General features: G+C 37.2%; 1 protein-coding gene across 2 annotated transcripts in view; it reads left to right on the forward strand.

Annotated features, from left to right (window-relative positions):
- MAP3K13 (mitogen-activated protein kinase kinase kinase 13) overlaps positions 1 to 15,418 on the forward strand; it is a 132,772-nt gene that overhangs the window by 50,125 nt on the left and 67,229 nt on the right. The window contains exon 1 of one of the 2 annotated variants that reach the window (XM_037525232.2): positions 1,678 to 1,910. The exons of the other annotated variant lie outside the window; for it this stretch is intronic. The gene's annotated coding sequence lies outside the window, so the exon portion shown is untranslated. Of the gene's footprint in view, positions 1 to 1,677; positions 1,911 to 15,418 lie in introns of those variants that run through there. 2 annotated transcript variants of the gene reach the window in all.

The raw sequence follows: 15,418 nt of genomic DNA on the forward strand, positions 1-15,418 counted from the left end.
TTTTTAAATAGAAAAAAAAAAGTTGTGGAGGATGTAGAATCCTTGCACACTATTAGTAGGGATGTAAAAGTTGCAGCAGCTATGGAAAACAGTATGGAACTTTCTCATAACATAAAACATAGAATTACCATGTGATCCAACAATCTCACATCTGGGTATTATATATACAAAAGAATTGAAATCAGGGTCTCATTCAGATATATGCCCATGCAGCACTATTTACAATACCCAAGATATGAAAACAACGCAAATGTCCATTAACAGATGAATGGATAAAGACGATGTAGTATATATATACACAGTGGAATAGTATTCTGCCTTTAAAACGAAATTCTGCCTTTTATGACAATATGGGTGAACCTGGAATACATTAAATGTAAGTAAAATAAGCTAGTCGCAAAAAAGATAAATATTATATGAATCTACTTACAGGAGATATTTAAAATAGTTAAACTCATAGAAGCAGAGAATACAATAGTGGTTGTCAGGGCTGGGGAAGAGTAAAATGGGGAGTTGTTATTCAGTGGGTATAAATTTTCAGTCATGCTAGATGAATAAATTCTAGAGATCTGCTGTATGACATAGTGCCTATTGTTAACAATCCGATATTGTGCACTTCAAAATTTGCTAAGAGGGTTTATCTCATAAATTAAGTTAAAAATAGCAATAACCAAAAAACCCAAAGGAACAGAAGGAAACTCTGGGAAACACTGGGTATTTCTACTACCTTAACTGTGGTGATGGTATCACAGATGTTTGTGTAGCTCCACGCCCATCAAATAATACACATTAAATATGTGCAGTTCTTTGTATGGCCATCCCAAGAAAGCTGTTAAAATTTTTTTAATTAGAAATTTTTTTTAATGTCATGAGTTCTTTGGGTTAATTTAATACAGCTTTTTGCTCCTACTAATAAAACATCCTACTAAAATAAAAATTTACTCTAAAAATCATTAAGAGTACTGTTGGAACCATGTTTTAATTAAATGTCAGAAGTTTAATAAATCAATAAGAAAGTGTTTTACCTTATCTAAATGTTGCAGTAAATCATTCTTTCACACCTACTTTTGATGCATCACAAAGGTCAGCAAGATGATATTGTTCCACAAAACAATGCCATTTATGTAATATTGTCTTAAATATGTATGTTTCCTTAGTCATAGGTTCTTATTCCCATTATTATTATTATTCCCTTCTATTTTGCTTTTTAAGTCTTGGTGTGCAGGGCACATGTCTAACAGCCACTAGTTTTAGAAACTATTTCCCTGACTTTGATTTGTTTTTATCACATCACATCAAGCACATAGCTAAATAGCAAGAAAGGGTTAAAAAAAATAGATCTGATGAGTAAAAGACTTTCTTCCATAAGCATTTTTGGTAGTGTAGATTCCACCAAAATTATATATTCGACTTTGCTTTTCCCCCATTCAATTGCAATAATAATGTTTTTACGACTCTCACATCTTGAAACACACACACACACAAACACACACACACACACACACGAATCACTCTCTTCTCCTCCTCCTCAAGCTGCCAGTCTGTCTTAAGGCAGTGGCAGACGCCTGATTGGCAGGCTCTGTTTATTCTGTGACCAGATCCCATCTAAAAGAAGGCAGGCCATGATTGCCTGAAGCCTATTGGCTGGGCCTACTCTGGACCCTCCCTTTCTTTTTCATGGCACACACCACAGCGAAGTCTGTGCGGAATCCTAAACCAGCCCAATTTACATCCATTCATGAATCTGTGACGTCAGCAAGGCTTTGGGCTCCTTTGCGGTGGGCTGGAGGATTGTGTGGGTGGAATCCCCCTCCCCTTTATTTTCTTAATTCCGCAAGGCTCTCTAAATTAACCTTCCATCTTTTTAAAGCAAGAAAATGGAACAGCATGTGTAGGAATTCTTCACTGTTGTGAGTATGCCACTCTTGTTTTTCTGTTTCATCAGCAGTAATTTCATAAGGACTGATGGAGATTGTATTTGTGATTTGAGGTGATCGGAAAGCTGATATTATTGAAGGATACCCGGCGAGAGCGAGACAGACAGACAGACAGAGGCAGAAGCAAAGAGAAACCCGAAACCCAGTTCCAGCTAGGGAGTCTTTGAAACTGACAGCTGGTTTTCCTTTGCTTGTCTGCCTGCTAGACGTGGACATTTTTCATTTAAGGTTCTGCACGTTACCTCTGGATGCTGGCTTGGCTTTCCTTAAAGGGAGATTGATTTCTCAGAGAGACGATGTGGGTTGTGTTAGGGGAACCGCGAGCACCCCGGGAAGGTGCTGGGAGTGAGCAGGCTCTGTCCTGCTGAGCGCCTGTCTTCCTTCTGTCGACCTTTCTGTCGTTTCTCACCCTTCACCTTGCCTTTGTCTCCTGGTTGTGTAACAGTCAATAGCTTGGGACAGCGATTTGAGGAAGATGAATACTTGTCCAACCATTTTTCTCAAAAGCTTTTATTGTGGGAGCACTGGTGGTATTTTTATACGTATTTGTAGCGCTTTACGTCACTTTGTACGTTTTGTTTATGTTTTCAAAAAACTAAAAGCCGCATCACAGGCAAAGGGGTATTAGCCTTAAATTCTGATTTTTAAAATATGTTTTAGTGAAAACTGTAAGTGGTTTTTAAAAAATAGTCCAAAAAATTCTATAGCTTAGAAATGCGCGTGAGTATTTTTTCTAAATGAACTTCCAGCTGAAAATAGTTGATCCCACTGTGTTTGGGTTTGGAACCATTACAGAATGCTGGTATATTCCAGGTTTTAACTTGGTTCGATAGTTTGCTTGGAGTTTTAACAAAAAGTTAGTATTTGTGATTGAATTTGTTTTTCAAGGCTCTGTTTTCTTCTGGTGAAAGTTGTGATAGTAAAGACGAGGGATGTGACATTGTGACATGTCCTGCCCCTGGGCAGCTCCTCAATCTAAACAATCATAACAGCATTTCCACTGGCTCCTTGGGGCAGTTTCTCTTCTTGTCTGCTGCGGGTACCTGGTTGTTTTTTTCAGTCAGGGAGGAAGCAAAGTGTTTGTTGTTTCTTATCCAGCCTTGTCATGTTTGCCTCCTTTGATCAATATTCGGTTTTGATATGGTACAATCTTTTCGCTCGAAACAAGACTTTTCATTTACTGAGCTAATATAACTTGAATTATTTTTATTACTGTAAACTAGGAATGTGAACTGTACATTCATCTCATTTCAAAATGGTCATACTTGAGAATCTAGAAATTTCTTTTGTTTGTCATCTTGGCATGATCCTCACTCATTTTGTTTTTCTGCGTGCATTTGAATTCACTGGAGTTACAGAAAGGAAAAACTTCTGCCTGCTTTTAAACCAGAGCTTTATCCTATAGTCATACAACTATGATTTCATATTTTGCTATTTTTAAATTTGCTGAGTCTGAACAAATGATATATTTCTATCTGTTAAACATTTTGACTTATTTCAGTGTTTTTTTTGGTGTATCTTCAGACTTTGTTGAAAGTAACAATTTCAAAGTTATTTTAAATTATTGAAGTCTACTAGCTCACTGCTAGATCAGAAGACTGAATTCTTAAGGTATTTTTAATGTGTTTACGTAATCAAAGTCATTTTGAGAAATATTCATCACATTCTGTCTGTTAATTTTGCCGAGAGAACTTTAATTTCCATTAAAAAAAAGAGTCCACATTTTGGATGTGTTAAAATAAAACTATCCCTTCAAGGTTCAGAGTGTATATATAGAATCTCTCTCTCTCCACTCCTATGGCTATATTGTAGACAATATTTATTTTCATGTATAGTGTACTTGTCAGGGGGAAAAAAAACAGTAACTCTTAATTGTTTAATATCAGACAATAAAATCCTGTGTATCAGTGACTACCAATAGATGGCTTTCTGTTTAAAACTTGAAGCTACTCCAGAAATAGGAATTTATTTAGTAAATAAAGTCAGTCAAACATAGCCATGTCCTGGGGAACTGTCAAAAGAATGGTTCCTAAGGGCCAGAGGCCACATCCACTGGTAAATGAAGGAACAACCTTTCTTTGGATGGCAGAACCGGTCAGTTTGGTTTGTACTGTCTACCTACCCTCTCTCTATGTGCTACAGTTGAATTTATTGTTTGGGGTGTTCAAATGAATCAAGATATCCCAGATGACCAGTTCTGCCAGGTGGCAATCTGATTCTTAATTTTGATTGAAATAAAAAACATTCTCCAAAAATACTGTTTCCTTTTTTAAAAAGTCATTTAAAAGGTAACACGCTTCTGCTCTGTGTGGGTGGTGAGAGAGGCAGGGATTTAGAAGATATGATCTTTCCCCCTGAGGAAGTAAAAAATGTTACCATATACACATAGTGAGTGTTGTGGTTCAGAAAGAAACTGGTGTCTGTAAATAGACTTCTTGATTAATAACCCAGGGAACTAGCTCCCCAACCCCCTTTTCAGCACTTTTTATTGTGTTCATAGAGTTGTTTCACCATCACTATAATCAATTTAGAATATTTTCATCATCATAAGTGGATACCCCATGCCCATTAACATTTTGCCTCCACCCCCAGTCTAGGCAAGCACTTTAATATACTTTTTTTTTTAAAGATTTATTTATTTATCCATACATATAAGAACCAGGGTACAGGCCAGATTCACGGGAGGGTGAGAGGATTCACCAGATACAGAGTGGGGAACAGAACAGGCAGACTGACGAAATACACTGCTGAGGGGAGCAGCGGGCGGGACAGGAGAGGTCTGCTGTGCCATGTGGGACCCTCGCCCGCCGGCCAGGATCGAACTGGCACTGCAGAGGCTGCGGACAGCTTCACAGTGCAGTGCTGAACCACCTGCGCCACCAGGAGAGGCCCTAGTATACTTTCTCTATACTGATTTGCCTGTTCTCATCATCTTATACAAATGAAATCATACACTATATGGTCTTTTGTGACTAGTTTCTTTCAAGTTGTATAAGGTTTTTCAAAGTTCATCTATATTGTAGCAGATATCAGTGCTTCATTATTTTTGATTGCCAAATAATATTCCATTGTACAAATATACCATATTTTACTTATTCATGCAACAGTTAATAGACATTTGGGTTGTTTCCACTTTTTGACTGTACAAATAATGCTACTATGTGTATTTTTGTACAAGTTTGTATGTGAACATTTTTTTAAAATTTCTCTTCTATACCTAGAAGTGAAATTTCTGGGTCTTATGATGACTCTATGTTTACCATTTTCAGGAAAAGTCCAACTTTTATAAAGCAACTGCACTATTTCATATTCCCAGTGAGCATTTCAATTTCTCCAGATCCTCACCAGCACTTGCTATTATCTTTCTTATTAGAGCCATCTTAGTGAATTTCAAGGTGTATCACATTGTGGGTATACAACTTCCGAATCAGGAGAGAGGATACATGAAGACATACACTGATATAGAAAAGAGGGAAGAGAAGAAATTGAAGAAGATTCATACCAGAGAGCATGCATTTTTTTTCCTAAGTATGTGTTAGTCATTTTAAAATAGTGAGGGCATCATTAGAGTTAGTGAAATATGTTAAATTAAAGAAAGAGGAAGAGCTATAATTTATTAAATATCTCTACATGACTATATGTCTGTAGGGGCATTAACATACATCATTTTATTTAAAATATAATCTCGCTGATAATGAAGGAGGTACTATTATTCCCAGATGACAAGACAGGTTCACAAAGATTGCTGATTCAGCCAGAGACACCCAGTCATGCCTAACCTACCCAATGTTCAAACCAGCTCTAAATTTTTAATCATGCTCTCTTCGAGTACTACCATAAATTGTAATTTGTCCATTCCATCGTGAATCTAAGATCTTCTCTAACAATGCTGTGGACTAGACAAAGAGAAAGAGAAGTTGGATGGTAGGGGTAATATAAGTCAAATCTTGGTTCAGCAGATGAAGTGGAAGAGAACAGGGTGGGGGTAAAGAATAGCTAATCATGGAACCCAGGTTGGCTGTACTCTGCTAGATGTAGCTATCAGGATAAATCCCAAGAGGATGGAGGCCAACACACTGTGCATGAGAGAATGATGGAAGGGGGTTGGAGGAAGGCCATGATGGAGTAGGGATATGTCCAGTAGAATTGGCAGGTATAGAAGTGTTGACATTCATATAATCGACAAATATTATTGAGCATTGGGCCTCTGTGGTGGTGCAAGGGGTTAGGACACAACCTATGGGGCTGTCGGCAGCCTCTGCAGCACGAGTTCAATCCCTGGCCAGGGACCTACCCACATGGCACAGCAGACCTCTCCTGACTTGCACACTGCTCCCCTCAGCAGTGTATTTCAGTATATCTGCCTGTTATGCTCCCTGCTCTGTCTTTGGGGAATCCTCTCACCCCCCGCACTTCTGGCTATGCCCCAGTTCTTGTATGCATAAATAAATAAATCTTAAAAAAATATTATTGAGCATTTACTGTGTTTTAGGACCGGGCACACAGCAGTAAAAAAAACAAAAAAAAAAAAAACAGACATTTCTTGCCCTTGGAGGTGCTTATTTTATTAAGGAAGACAAACAATGAATAAGTAAATTCTATATAGACAGTTGATAATGTTGAGGAGGAAAATGAAGGTTGGAGGGAAATGAAGGTTGCTGGGGGTGAGCTAGAGTCAAATCTCAGAGAGATTAAGGAACCATCAAACCAAGGGGTCTGTGGTTAACCAAATCTGGCCCTTTGGGTATATAAGGAGAGCTTCTTCTAAGTCCTAAAACTCAAAGTGAATATTTAGCGTTAACTTTTTTCAGTACTTTATGCCCTGTGCCCGGAACTGAGTGGACACTCCATAGACATTTCTTTAGTTGCGTGAATACCATTTTTTTTTTTTTTTCAGATTGGTGATTTTCTATCCTGTGGAGTCCAGGGCAGGGGCGGTACTTGTGAAACTTTTCCAAACTTTGCTTTCTGCCCGATTAGAATAGATTCTTCTAAATATATGAATGGATGTGTGTGTGTGTGTGTGTGTGTGTGTTGGGGGGGGCGGCGGGGTGGGAATGTCTCATTATCACCACCGAGAATCACTGCATAGTGAGCAATAGTTAACACGGGGTGTGTGTTCTAGTTCTCAGGCTAATTGGGCAGAGAACCACCACTGTAGGCAATACTAGACACACTTAAATTTCTTTTTTTTAATACTTTAGTAGGGAGCATAGAGACTACCTTGAACAGAGGATGAATTGAACCTTCATATATAGTAGTTTTTAATAATGAAGTTCCATTATGCAATCATTTATTGCCTTTTTTTATCTAGAAGATTACTTATACTAAAAATAGATAAAATCAGATAAAACAGATAAAAATAGATAAATCAGATAAAAGTAGATAAAATCAACTTGCTTTCTGTTTACCTTATGTAAAACACAATGATGCAGTGAAAAATGGGTTGGATGGACTGTTACTTAAGTGCTCATATGTCAGTTTCAGGTCCTCCTCAGCAGACAATTCCCTAAGCTTTTAAATTTTTTCCCTCAGGTTATAACATATAGGATGAAGAAGTTGTTCTCAGTGATCTCAACTTCCCTTTTTAAGTCTAACGTTGTAGGATTTTTTGAAATCTGGCTATTGCCAACACTGAATAGACAAGTAACAATTTCTAAGATAATCTGGTTAAATTTATCTTTATTCCAATTCTTTATAGAACTTTTATACATGTTTTCCCCACATAGGTTGCCTCTAAAGCTAGACAAGAAGAAAGCGTCATAAGTATTACAGATGGAGATATCTGGTGAGACATAGAAATCAGATTTGCCCAGGGACTTCATCATATGCAGGAAATAGAGTCCTGATGAGGTCTTATATCCTACCTTCAGACATGACCCCTAGAAATGCCATTAGCCTTGGTCAATGCTCTCTGAAATCAAGAGAGAATTTCCAGACTAGTGATATGGTCGTCTGGGCTAACAGGGAATATGGCAACAGATGATCCCATCTCAGTTTGGTTGTATGTTGTAGCCTTTTTTTTTGATCTGTTAGTGCTCTTAAGAAGTAAAATTCATCATGTTGGTTTTTTTTAACCATCTCTCAATACTTTCTGGTTTTCACTAAATCAGACTGAAGTGTGATGAAGTATAAAAAATAAGAAAACAAAGACCCAGTAAATTCATAAATGATACACCAATCTTTGGGAAAAATAAGATTTTGTTATTTTTATGAGAGTTGCTAACTTTAGAAAATTATTAGTTTCATAATTTTTCAAATAGCAAATTAGTTGCTGCATTAGTGTTTTGAGTTTGCAGATTTTATCAAAGAAAAAAATAATTTTTAAAATTACAAAGCAGAACTCCTTTTCATTTCTGCATTCATTTCATCAGTCTAGAACTGTTATCTCCTTTTTCCTTTGTATACTAGTCAAGCAGAGAGGTCTAATGTCTAGTCCTGTATGGGATTAGCTCAGGACATCATTTCTCCCTAACACAACTATAAAAAGTTCACACAGTGGTTCCCTTTAGAAACAATATCTAGCAGTGTGATATAAACATCTTGCAAAAAAGCAATTATGTATCACAGGACAATCCTAAGGGAATGTGCGGTAACAGTGAAATTTCAATTATTTAAGTTTTCTTTGAAAATGTTAAGGAAAAACGATGTAGAACTTCCCAATGACAGATGGTAATTGTCTTCAATGTGCTATCAATTTGTATTGTGAATTCTGGGTTGGGGTAATAGTAGCATTAAACAGTATTAGAAGGATATGTTAGTGAAATTCTGGTTTCAAAAAAGGCCAATGAAGTGTAAGAATGAGTTGACAATGAAGAGTTTAGGAAATAGCCAAAAAGAAAGGACTGGAGAAAAAAGGTAGAATTTGAGAAGACTGCCGCTGAGCTGATGTCTCCGCCTGCGCAGGCAGGGGCAGGCAGGACAGCAGTGTCTACCTTCAACCAAAGAGGGTGGATCTGGGACACAGACTGGAAAAGACTCTTTTAGAGTTCTAAACAGGGCTGCCACCGTAGCTTTGACTAAAGAGAGCTCAATTTGCAAATAAGCCCACCGAGGCTTATTACCCCCTGAGGCACTGTGCCTGCATTTCCAGTAGCTGCCCTTCTGCATTTAATGGGACACTTTAGGCTATCCAAGGCGTGAATAACCATGGATAATCAAGACTAGTTAAATCAAGTCCACCAAGATACAAAGCCAGGATTGCTTTTTCCTGGGGAATAAAATCTTTTGATTAAAGTGAGATTAAGCATTTCCCTAATTACTCACCAATCCTTTCCTCTCACATAACAAATTCAAATACATACACACACTAAGAAGAAACAAACACAGCATACCTTTGGATATTTCCAGTCATTGCTTCTGGACCTAATGTACAGACTATTTTAAATCTCTGCTAAGCATAGAAACTCATGGGAAATACCCACCTGATCTTGCAGCTGCTGGGGCTCAAGAGCCAATTTGAAAAGAAATTTCACTACTTTGCCATGTTCTCATTCCCCACTCCTCATCCTTCCCTCCAGTTTCTGGCTGTTTTTGAACAGAACTCCTTCCATCTGTTTGTCTAATCAAAAATAACTGAACATTTGCTTTATACTGTTTATGTTAATGATCAAAGTTAGGCCCTTATCTAATCCTCAAGCATTCTCAGAAATGTGGAGATCAGAGTAGATTTCTTGGGGAAAGAGAAACAATCACATAATACTTAAAATTTTCTGTGATGATCTTTTCTCCAATCAGGGCTTCTGCCATAACACACTGAAACTGCGCCCACTCCCCCTTGCCTGCTTTCCCACTATCAAAAGTTTACCTATATTGATAAGGATTTCTTTTCCTGGAATTATGTACCTTTGATAAAGCTTTTTGTTAGAATCAAAGTACTTTTTGCCACAGGCTGTTTTATAAATAGACTTTATCTTTTTCCTGCTATTTAAAAGGCATGGAATGATTTTTAAAACAAAGAATAGCCAAGCACCCAGGTTCTAGAAGCCTTGGACCAGGTCTGCAAGGTAGAGATTCAAGCGAATCTTATTATGAATGTAGAACAAAGAGACCCCTGGGGTAAGGAGGAGGCAGGCACTATGGAGTACCTATCCATGGGGGCTGTACAGCCACAAAGTTTCACCAAGCTCATGAGCAATATCAAACGATAATGGTGATTTGCCTGCAATGCATATGGAATGTATCCAGAAATTTCCTTATACTAGAGAGTAAGTAGTTAAGCACTGGAATTGACTGTGCCCTGAAATTAAGTGTTCAGGGTGAGGAAACCATAGTCTCGTGATTTCCATCTCCTTAGAGAGATCTCTAGTTTATTCATGGGTGGACTTGGTCAAGGATTTCCAAAGACTAGAAAACAGCTTTGGGGCCTTGTTTTGGGACTTATCCTTTCCTTGCTATGTATTATTTTCCATCACAGGAAACTAAAACAGTTTTTTAAAAAATAAGTTTCTTTGACACCTTTTTCCAGCAATTTCTTCAGATTCTCCTATTTTTATTTATAATTCATGAAATAAAGTTTATGAAGAACTACTCAATAAGAATTTCTTTGGGTGCATACATTTATTTTAGATTCTCTTATAGTATGTGTCTAAATAACAGGAAGAAAACTATATTTTCCTCTATTTCTCTTTCTCAGTTGACTCGTCTCCCACCACCAACTATAACCAGATATAAATATCCTGAGTAGCTTCCCAAAACCTGGCCCCTGTACAATGAGAACCATTTCTTTTGATGAGCAATAAATCAATTATTTTTTCCCTCCCTTCTACCGAAAAAACATGCATTAACAGTCTTAAAATATTCATCCAGGTAGAGACCTGTCCACAAACCCATTAAGAACGTGGTTCCCCAAGTTTTGTCCTGGGACTGGAAACATCAACATCAGTAGAGATTTGTTAGAAATGCACATTCTCAGGCCACTCCCCAAATGTTCTGAATCAGAAATGCTGGTGGAGGGTCCCAGGTATGTTTTAACAAGCTGGTAAGGTGACGTTGGCACATACTAAAACTTAAGAAACATTGATTTGTAGCAGAGCTTCTTAGACTTTTAATGTGCAGATTTTGTTAAAAATCACATTCTGATTCACTTCAGCTGAGGTGATTTTGTCAGCATTTCTAATCAACTCCCAGATGACATTGACGCTGCTGGTCTAGGACCACACTTTGTGAGTAGCAAAGATCTGAAGAATGAATGAGCTCCTCCCAAGATTGTAACTACCCCTCCCTGTAGTTCTAAGGAGAGATTTTTAAAAGAGGATGTTTTATCATCAAGATATTAATCATAGCATTATTTAATAAATGCTGGTAAAAGAAAAAGCCTAATTGTTCAATAATAGGGAAATACAGGGGCCTCCCTCCTGGTTTAGGGGCTAAGTCTTAGAGCTATCACTCCTACAGCCTGAGTTCTATTCCCAGTCAGGGAGCCAACCCACATGGCACAGCAGACCTCTCCTGTCTTGCTTGCTGCTCCCCTCAGTAGTGTATCTCAGTAGCTCCACCTGTTCTGCTCCCTGCTCTGTATCTGGTGAATCCTCTCAGCACCCATACCTCTGGCCTACACCCCAGTTCTTGTATGCATAAATAAATAAAAATAAATCTTTAAAAAAATAGGGAAATACAGTTGATACTCATTGTATGTGATTCTGTATTTGTGAATTCACCTACTCACTAAAATTTCTTTTTAACCCAAAATCAGTATTTGTGGTTTTCAACAGTCATTCATAGACATGCCCAGAGCAGTGAAAATTTTAAGTTAGCTGATGTACACTCTCAGGTGCGACTAGCGATACTGTCTTCTGGTTTCATCGCTCACACTATAAACAAGTGTCCTTCTTAAAGTCAATTTATTGTCCTGTTTTTGCATTTTTGTGCTATGTACATGCCATAGCTTATGTTAGAATTGCCTTAATTTTTTAAAGCTAAATAGTAAAGTCAGAGTTTTATTTGTTAAGAATAAATTATAAACATAAGATCTAAAAATATACCAGTTAATAAAAGAGAAAACATATAAAAATATTACATTGTGTTTGTAAGATATAAAAATTGTGTTTGTAAGATATTAAATATTACATTGTGTTTGTAAGATATGCTCCTTTAAAGAAAGGATCTTAAGTCTATAATGTATTTCTAAGCCTTATTACAAAGTTACTGTTTTCAACATTTATCCTAAACTCATAATGTTGCAAGGGTAGGAAGAATTCAGTAGGAGATGTAAAGAATAAAGGAAAGTCTGGGCAATAGCAAGAACCCATCATGTATCCTGTAACCATTTCACATGATTACAGCTTTCTTTGCCCTTTCTCATGCTTTTTCCTGCCTCCATCCCCTTTTCCCTGTCATGGAAAAAGTAAAACAAAATGCTCTTTCATCTTTCCTAGCCACGGCCATTTTATGGAACTGCTCACAGTTTAAAAAACAGATGAGTTAAATATTTTACTCTGACTCTATAAAATAAAAGCTTAACCAAAATGAAGCAAATTCTTTTTGAGTATAATCTGGGCTTTTTTTGTGGGAGAGAGATTGGTTGGCCATGGTTCTTGAGAAGGATTTGAGTAGAAAACCTTCTGGTATCATCCTGGGACTCTACAAAAAACTTAGCTTTCAGGATATGTTCTTAGATGACTATTACATGCTGGATGCTGTGCTGTGCACTAGGGATATAAGAGTGAACAACTATTAGAGCAGCTGCCCTCTTAGAAATTACAAAATAAAAGAGAGGGAGCATCTAACCCAGACTTGAGGAGCATCTAACCCAGACTTGAAGAGCATCTAACCCAGACTTGAGGGATCCAGAAAGGCTTCCTGAAGGAAGTCACAACAGACATGAATCCTAAAGAACAAGGAAGAGTTGAATGGAGAGAGGTGTACAGAGTATGCTGCATGCAAATTAGACAGCAAGTGCTAAATTCCAGAGGTAAAACAGAGGGCACTAAATTCAGAGAACTGAAATGAGTCTTTTTTTTTTTTTTTTTTTTTGCCAGGGAGATGGTCATCTTGTTTATTTAGTTATAAGATTTTTTTTAAGATTTATTTATGCATACAAGAGCTGGGGTACAGACCAGAGGTGCAGGGGGTGAGAGGATTCACCAGAAACAGAGTGGGGAACAGAACAGGCAGACTGACTGAAATACACTGTTGAGGGGAGCAGTGGGCGAGTCAGGAGAGGTCTGCTGCACCATGTGGGTCGTTCCCTGGCCAGCCGGGGATCGAACTTGTGCTGCAGTGGCTGCGGATTACTTCATAAGGTTGTGTCTTAACCCCTTGTGCCACCAGGGAGGCCCTAGTTATAAGATTTTTAACTCCTGAAATGAGTCTTATTGGAGAACTGTAGGGCTGTGTCAAGCATGAGACAAGAGAAATAAATCACACCAAGAGGGTTGAACTTTATTCTAGAATGTTCAGAATTACACACTAAATAAAGCACTCTGGCAATGGAAAGAATGGAGTAGGATGGAGAGACTAGAGACAAATATATAAATTAGGGAACTGTAAAAATAATCTAGGTAAAAATGATGACCTGTGCTACAAAAAGTTTGGGGATGGAAAGAGGTACACAAATTCGAAGAGCTATTCTGAATATTAAGGGATACTTTTTCAAGGGCAAAATTATGATCCATCCATAAAATGGGTACATGTCAAGTTTTGTATTTACTTAATTAATGAGGGAACTAATAAGATGTTAAAAGGTAATAAGATGTTATGGACAATAAGGAATGAGGAAATAACTGAAAATGAATGTGCAATTAGATGCAAAGCTGGTCAATATCCATAGGACATTAATAATCAATTGCTTTCCATCAGATACATGTCATTTGCATTTCTATGCTGTTGCATTATGAGATGTGCTATGATTTTCAGAGTTGTAAATCCCTCCAAAACAAGGAAAGACTCCTATAACCTGGAAATGATGCCTTAAGCAAGGATACCCCGTAAATTTTTTTTTTTTTTTTTTTGCCCATTTCAAAGTCTTTGACAATTTTACCTGACAAAACAGGACTTTGGTAATTAGTTAGATGTAGTGATAATGAGCAAGGAGAAAAAGTAGAGAAAAATGCTACCATTCATTCAGGGAATATTCAGTTGTTGAAGCTGCTGAAGATGGAGCTAGAGAGTACAGCAGGAAAGTTTTGGAAGGAGGGGACAATGGGAAATGGGTTCAGAGAAGAAGACGCACAGAGGAGCTCAGGATTGAGATGAAAAACCAGAACTGCTGAGATTGTGGGCTCTACCAATGGAGAACAAGAACTTGATGTAAGGTGTGGTTAGCTGGCTCTAAGATTTGCAGAATTATTGCCAGTAATCTTCTGCTCTATGGTGTCAGTATTAGAACTCTGTGTCCTTTTGGGCATTTGTCCCTATGTGTGTACTTGCTTGGTATAGGGGCCCAGAAGAAGCATGTTCATCAAGAATGTAGAAGATGATTTTGATTTAATGAAATTGATTTGATAAACATAAACTCTGAGAACAGAGAGTCATGTCTTGTATGTCTTCCTATTCCTGGGATGCTTCATTCAGTAATTATATTTCATAATCATATAGAGTGAAAGAATAATATATTGAATTATGACCTACACAATTTAAGGGCTTACCCCAAGTCACATAGGTCTTGAAGGAAGGATTCTAGGATGTAAACCCTATTCTTCTGATCCTAAAGCTCGTGTCTCTAGGATGAGTGAGTCAAATTAGAACATCTCATGGAGTTGTCAGCCTACCAATTATTAGGAAAGGTAAAAGATAATTGTGTTTTAATTTCTCATGCTTCCAGTAACTAAATATAACTTCAAAATTGAAATATGCTTTTTCTAAGGAGAGGTAACTGTCTAAAAGGACCTAGTTTAAAACCAGATGGACCTGATAAACTGTATAGTAACTGTGTGACCATAGACAATTTATTCATCTCTCTTAGTCTCAGTTTTCTCATCTATAGATTGATGATCATGTTAATCTCCCTGAAGCTATAAAGATTAAATGAGATAAAGTATATAAAAAGTATAAGCATAGTAAGTGCTTTGGCAGATACTGGCATTTTTTTTTTCTTTTAGGGCATAGTTTTTGCATGCTTAATTTATGCCAAAAACTGCCTTTACTCAAACATGGGTATATTTAGTACCTAGCTCTTTTGCTTAATTCTAACCTAAGTTTAGTTCTTTCAATATAATATCTGTAGAACGATCCTGTTTTTCAATATGTGTAGCACTTACTTCCAATACTTTGCTCTTCTCTCTTTCTTCCTAGTATACTAAGTTTTACCATTACATCTTTCCAGAATCACATTGCTTGGTTGCAATTTGAATTGAGTTTGGTTTGTTACAGTTTTTTCCATCCTCGTTATTATTTCTTAGATGCAACAGGCATTTCTAAATCAATATCCATTTCTAATTCAGCTCTGAAAATACCATTACAATCAGGATTATTGTTGTTTTTTTTTAAATAAAATTGCATTCCTTGAGGTTTGTGCCAATATTATATTCCTCTGCCATTTC

This window comes from Talpa occidentalis, unplaced genomic scaffold, assembly GCF_014898055.3.
Source record: "Talpa occidentalis isolate TD23 unplaced genomic scaffold, MPIMG_talOcc4v2.1 talOcc4.4, whole genome shotgun sequence".
In the NCBI taxonomy this organism is placed as follows: domain Eukaryota; kingdom Metazoa; phylum Chordata; class Mammalia; order Eulipotyphla; family Talpidae; genus Talpa; species Talpa occidentalis.